The sequence below is a fragment of the Mus pahari genome, chromosome 5, assembly GCF_900095145.1.
Source record: "Mus pahari chromosome 5, PAHARI_EIJ_v1.1, whole genome shotgun sequence".
NCBI lineage: Eukaryota > Metazoa > Chordata > Mammalia > Rodentia > Muridae > Mus > Mus pahari.
This window is the reverse complement of record NC_034594.1, coordinates 58,173,223-58,180,271: the sequence shown is the minus strand read 5'-3', so window position 1 is coordinate 58,180,271 and position 7,049 is coordinate 58,173,223. Positions and strand designations below refer to the sequence as shown.

Sequence of the window (7,049 nt, the reverse complement as noted above, 5' to 3'; positions counted from 1 at the left end):
CAAATCCTTCCATGTTTGTCCATTTCTCCCAAAAACCAGTTGACTTTCCCGAAAATTTGGAACGGCAAATAGTGTTTGAGATACAAACTACGCAACCCATGTGACATTATGAAATCACCTTGCAAACTGTCAGCCCTGAGAAAGAACTGCCCAGAGTAAATGGGGTTCTCAATTGAGTGCCTACACCTATCTCAATTAGCAATGTCAGCATGAAGACGGTGAGACAGTAGCAGACTCAGAGAATCCAGCAAGCCCTGTGTATCTGCCTTCACTCACACTTCAAGCTTGGCTCTCTAGTATAGTGATTCTCAGACTGTGAGTCATGACCCCTTGAGGGGGTCAAATGACCTTTTCACAGAGATCATGGGGAAACACTGTTACTTATATTACAACTCATAACAGTAGCAAAGTCACAGTTATGAAGTAACAAGGAAAATAGTGCTATGGTTGGGGGGGGGCACCACACATGAGGAACCATACCTATTAAAGGGCTGCATTAAGAAGGTTGAGAACCAGCGCTCTAGTAGATTTTTATCTGCTCCCCATCCTATCTACAGCACTTGGGCCCTAATCCAGTGCCTGTGAGAGTGAGGCAAGCTCCCTACCACCTAGCTACACCCTCAGCCTCTAACTCCTTCACCTGGAAAGCTGCTCTCAGTTTTTCAAGTCAAACACACACACACACACACACACACACACACACACACACACACACACACACGGGGGCAGGGGAGTGTCTGTCATGGACACAGCTGTGTAGTTGCTCAGTGATCTGAGTTGCTCTAGCAGTGGGTGTAGTTTATTTCACAGCCCTAGGGAGATTTACGGCCGGGTTTGTTTTTCGTTTTTTTTTCTTCACTGGGGCCAAACATGTAGCCTGATGGGGAGGGCGTTGCACCAAAGGCAACAGAGACTACCATTAAAGTCCCTACAAACCTATCCTAAGCAGAGGACTGAAGAATGCAGAAAGGGACACTCCATGACAGACCATGGGACAGAACAGCCATCTGTTGCTGGCCTCCGGTCTGCAGCAGTTTCCCTACTGATAAGGTCTCAGGGGCTGAAGGTGTAGGTTCAAAACACCTGGATCTCCGGAGCTCTGAGAGTACCTCATGCTGTCACCACAAGCAAGGGGTCAGTTTTCTGCATGTCCTTGCTTGTCATGTGCCTAGGAATCCCACAGCCAGCTCATCCATTAAGCAGGGATAAGTTGGCTCTGGGACCCCTGGAAGGGAGGACCTGTCCTAGACCTACATGTCCTGGCTCTGTTATCCCCATCACCTGCAGAATTGCACACTGTCACCCACCCCCCCGCCGCCCAGCACCCCCAGACGACACGTCCTGCGTCTCAGGGGCACACCACTGGCTTCTGTGTCGCCCACTCCACTCCCCACAGGCTCATCCGGACGACCCACGTGCAGCTCGACCCAGGGTTGGCGCCGCACCTCGAGCCCGGCGCGTCTGGCCGGCGCTTTCTGGGGACCCGAACCCCCCAACCCCCGCGAGAGGGCGGCATCCGGCGACCGCGGGTCGGGCAGGGGGGCGTCCTAAAGTCCCCTGCGGTGCAGAGACGTTGCGGCCGGCTGCCACACAAAGGCGGCGGCGGGAAGGCGGGGCGGGGCGGGCCGGGGGGCGGGGGAGGAAGGAAGGGGCGGGGGCGGCGGCGGCGGCGGCGGCGGCGATAAAGCCCCCGCGCCGCCCGGCCGGCTAGTGCAGTGGTTGCACGGGAGCGTGGGCTGCACGCTTTACCGCCGCCTGTCCCCTACCACCGCGCCGCGCCTCGCCGACCTCCCTCCCGCTCCGGCCGCCACCTGGGGATCTAAGCGAAGACGGGTGAGTAGCGGCTGCGGGGTTCCCGCCGCTCGGAGGGGAGCCGGGGACTGTCCCCGGGGTAGCACCGCGACCCGGTGCTGGGGCGGGAACTTTCTCGAACCGCTTCGGCCCCCGCTGCGAGCGCTCCTGGCTCCCGCGTCCCTGTCCCCCGAGGGTTTGGGCGTCCAGGTGTGCCTGAGGCTGGCGGAACGCTCGCCGAGCTCAGCGTGGCTACGGTGGGTCCAGCAGGGCTGCAAACCGTGACCCTGAACCCGAGGCGTCTGGGCACTCACGGGTAGCACCGACCCCACACTTTGCCCGTGCGCGGGTCCCTGTCCCAGGCGACCGACTCTCACTTGTAACCTTTGCCTGTGCCGTGCGGAGGTGGGCAGCGGTTTAGGGAAGGACTTCAGTTCACGCTGGCCTTTGCAACAGGCTTGTCCCTAGGATGCAGTAGCAGCTCTTTGCGATTTCTTATTTATTTTCATCATCTGTAGACCAGGGAATTGCGAGGCCGGTGAGTGACTCCAGGTAAGGTGAAAGTACTCAGAAATCCTCGGCGGAATTAGGTATCTTTAATTTGCCCCCACGATGAGCAGAGAGGGAAAGCTGCTATTACATAAGACAGCACTCCACCTTCAGGTATTAGGGAAGGTGCTGGTGAGGATTTTTAGTGTTTTAATGAACAAAACAGAATCTCCCCGCGTGTCTCTCCGGAGAAATCTCCAAATGCGGCTGGATCTTGCTTTGACTACTTTGCTGAGGACGTTCTTATATTTAGCATGAACATAAAAAGGTGTTTGAAGGTTTAACTTTTCTCTTTCAAGCCAGGAGGCAGTTTACTTTTCTGAACTGTTCTGGAACAATTGATCTTATCATCGTGTACTTTGGAGATTCTGTATCTGAATGGGAATACAGATAATGGGAGAAATGTCAGCATTACCAGATTTGTGTATCTGAAGCACATTTAAAAAGTGAAGGTGCTTTCAACACTTTCTGTGGCTCTAAAACAATAATTATACCCTGTTGGCAACATTTAAACAACAACAACAAAAAATTCTCAAGAGCTTCACCACAGATAATGGGACTGTCAACCATGGAGTTTTAGTTGTTTTTTCAGAGTAGTGTTTGAAAATTTTGTTCAGCTAAGGGTGACTCCTGAAGGTCATGAGCCGATGTCATCGTTCCTTCTTCTTTGAAAGAATCTAGGCAGAAATTTTCTCCCATGAACTTGACAAATTAGCACAGTAAGACACAAATTGCTGAATCTCCAAAGGATGCTAATTTTCAGCCTCCCACATAGGTGACTTGACACTGGTCAGAGATGGAGTCGGATGGAAGAGTTGGAAGGCTTCTGGTCCCTCTCTCCATGTTGCTGCCTTCTAGCCAGTTCTTCTCCCACAGGGTTCGGAACTTCGGCCTTCCCCCCCCCCCCCTTTGTGGTGGTGATGCTGCAGGCTCGGATTCTGTGGCCATGTCAGGTCCAGTGGTTTACACACTCCGCTTACTCAGCTGTTCTCTCGACATGTTCAAGACTTGCCCTCACCTGGGGGTGCTGCGTTTCTAATGTCAAAAACTCTGGCATCTGCTGGATGTAGTGATAATAGATGCTCAAAAATCCCAGCTTGTGGGAGGCTGGAACAGGAGGATTGCTGTAATGCTGATCTAGATAGTGAGCTCCATAGTGGCCAGGACTACATAAACACACACACACACACACACACACACACACACACACACACACACACACCCCAACCATTATCTTTAAACTCTAGGCTCCTTCCCCTCCCCTCAGGCTACAAACTGGCTCTCCTATTGTAGTCTTAAATACAAAGGGTTTTTCTGGTGCCTTCCATGTTTCAAGTTCTACAGGTGACCTAATGACCCATGCTTCTGAGAAAATAAAGGCCACCAGATTTATTCCAGGCATCACCTCTGGGCTACCCTATAAGAATTTCCATATTTACCTACCTACCCATCTGCTCTGTCTCCCCAAGCCTGTATGTGTCTTCAGTTTTTTTGTTTTGTTTTGTTTTGTTTGGGGGGGGTGGACTTTTCACCTTTGCTAAATATAGCAACTCCTGTCTTCCTGAGATTATCATTCTTATGGTGAAAAAAAAAAAGACAGAAAAGCATATCTATAGTAAATACTGTGGTATAGAAAGCCCGGGAAAATAATCAAGTTGAACTGGGAACTTGCAGAAGATGAAAGAGAAGGCTCCTGGTGTCAGTGACTAATGTTCCCGGCTGTATCAGGAATCCCAGCCCTCTCTCTGCTCAGAAATCTCACTCCTCTTCCTTACCTTCTGTGCATTTTCTTACCAGGAACCCTGTCTGTTTCAGCTGTAATTTTGCGTTTTTCTAACCTCCCTTGGCCTGGCATTTTTACCTTATCCCTGCTGATCACCAGACCGCTCCATGCTTCTTAAATTAATTCCCTCTTCCCCAGTTTCCCTTGCCCTCAGCCCCTGCCAGTCTCTCCAGAACAAAAAAACTACCATTTCCTGCACAAGCTGTCTCCTGGGTGCTCAGCTGGCCTCTGCCATCTCCTGGATGCTCAGCTGGCCTCTGTTCCATTTGAGTCCAGGCACTCTCTCTTCCATGCCTTTCTATAGCTCTCTTCCCTTCTGGTTTTCCTTTCCAAGACTCTGCCTCTCTCTAGTTAGGCTACCTGTAGAGTCTTTGGCTGAGCCAGTTTCCCAGGTTCATTTATCACCAGGATGAAGTGAGTCTCAGGTTGACAGCTGAGCTAAGAGCAGTCTCCTATATTTCAACTGGTTACCAGCCTGGAGGTCTAGACTGACTTTCCGTGTTTGCTTGCTGTATGCAGGTGTGCGTGTATGTGTTTGCATGCATGTGGAGGCCAGAGACCAACTGCAAGCGTCATTCCTTTCTCAGACACTGTCCCTCTGGTTTGGTTTGGTTTGTTGAGATAAGGTTTCTCACTAGCTTGAATCTCCACAAGCAGACTAGACTGCTCAGGGAGCCTAAGGGATCCTCTTATCCCCACCCACCACCCCACCATCCACCTTCAGCCCTCTATGCCACTGGTTCTCACCTTCCTGATGCTGCCACTCTTTAATAAGGTTCCTCATCTTGTGGTGACCCCCAACCTAAAATTATTTGTGTTGCTACTTCATAACTGCAATTCGCTACCATTATGAATCATAATGAAAATATCTAATATACAGGAGAGCTGATATGTGACCCCCCCATAAGGAGGTTGTTTGACCCCCTCCTCATCCCTGAGAGGTCACAGGTTGAGAACTACTTATCTAAACCATCTCATCAGCCTCTGACTTTTTACGTCCATCCCATATGTGCCTCATTAGCCACAATGTATCCTTTAACGACTACATCATTCCTCAAGGTATATAGGTGGTAGCTTCCAGAAATGCCTAATTTCTGCGGATCCTGTTCCAGGAAGTCACAGTCCGGTTGCTTCTTTGTGCTGTGAGATCCCATAAGCCTCCAAATCTCTTTGCAAAATGGTGAGCAGTGCATCGCTTTCAGCAGGCAGACTTATAAATGGCCTGAATGAAATGTACAGAAAATGAACAAATACTTAGAGATCTGGAGATACCCTGAGTATATTGCGTCTCATAAAAGGGAGAAGACGTGGAGCATCATGAGGCTTGCCTTCAATGTGGAATCCCTCTGCAGATGCTAAGCTTCTAGTGGATGTCTTTGATAGACAGATGCTTTCTGGTCCCTGTGGACCTGTGGCCTCCACCCTTACATCAGCCCTGTGGCTTTGAAGTTAGTAATGGGGCTGGGGCAGCTATTGGCAACCTGGGAGTCTTAGGGGCTTACTGTAAGCTTCCTGAGTCAAGCTTTGCATCCTGTCTGTCTTCCATGCTGTTACTGGCTCAGATCACTACAACCTGCATCCCTCCTGATGCCACCCAGCATCTCCCTCTTGATGTGGAGCTGGACACTACTCTTGAGTGGCACTGTTGTGTCAGGAGATCCCTCAGGTTGGAAGGTGAGTGCTCAGTTGTCTTGACAAGGGGGTTGTCTCTGAGTGTTTCAGGGTCCTTTCACCATGGCTCGTACAGAATTCTGGTACCACCTGCTCTGTGTCCACACTGCAGCCCTCTGCTGTGTCCACATATGTCACTCTTTTAGGTTTGGTTAACTTATACCCCCCAGGCAATACTGAGGAGACTGTAAATATGCAGGCATGATCCCAGAGATATGCAGTTCCCAAGGTCACACAGAGCCTGTGACCATGGTGTTCAGGGAACTTTCCAGAATATTCCGGGAACACACTGGGCTGGTGGCCATCTGGTTACTTGATCATGTCTATGCTCTCGTCTCCCCTTCCTGCCTCCCTTGTTTCATGGGGTCCACAGACCAGGATTCTGCATTGCGTCTTCCTGCCCTGGACTGCTGTATCTTTGTCTTCTATCCTCTTCTTCTGTTCCCACTGTCTGGCTAATTTCACCTTTTCTAGTTACCTCCTGTTCCAAAAGCCATTCCTGGTCATCACTATGTCTAGCCCTTGGTGGCACACATGCAGTGTGACACACACACACACACACACACACACACACACACACACACACTGCATACACAGCTCCATGGTGCCAGCTTGCTGCCTTGCAGTCAAATGCTTTACCTACTGTTGTTTTCATTGTATTTGCCCCAGTAAGGTGCGCAGCCTAGTGGCATTCAGTAGATGTGTGAATGAAACCATCGTGTTTTAAGAAGTCGGTTTCCGATCCTGTGTGGGACAGTGGCTGCATTTCAGGCTGGAAGGGGAAGCCTTTAAGAGACCTCAACTTCTGACTGTGGTCCTTCTCCTTTTCACATAGGCTTTTATACTTTTCAGTGTGGATGTGTGCTTGTGTGTGCGATGGCTAGAGGACAACCTCAGGTGTTTGTTTGGTGGTAGCCACCTTATTTTATGAGAGTCGCTCATTGACCTGAAGCTCACCAGTTAGGCCAAGGATGCCTGACCAGAGAGCCCTAGGGATCCTGTTGTCTCCACCTCCCTGACTGGGACTACAGGTGAATGCCATCATGCCTGTATTTTTTTTTTTTTTAAGCATGTGCTCTGGTGGATTGGACTTACGTCCTTGAGCTTGCTGGGCAAGCGCTCTTGTCTTCACATTTTAAAGTGTCCTGAGCGACCATGTGTTTTGAAGGGGAGCATCAGGGAACCCAGGCAGTACAAAAGTGCTTGGGTCCACTCGGACCATCCTCCTGACCCTTCTCAGCCCACTACTGTCTTC

The 7,049-nt window shown here is 50.5% G+C and overlaps 1 protein-coding gene across 1 annotated transcript in view; it reads left to right on the top strand.

The window, feature by feature from the left end:
* The first annotated feature begins 1,709 nt into the window (after positions 1-1,709).
* The window catches only part of Serpine2 (serpin family E member 2), a 65,263-nt gene continuing 59,923 nt past the window's right edge, over positions 1,710-7,049 (top strand). Inside the window, exon 1 of the mRNA XM_021198251.2 lies at positions 1,710-1,833. The gene's annotated coding sequence lies outside the window, so the exon portion shown is untranslated. The remainder of the gene's footprint in view (positions 1,834-7,049) is intronic.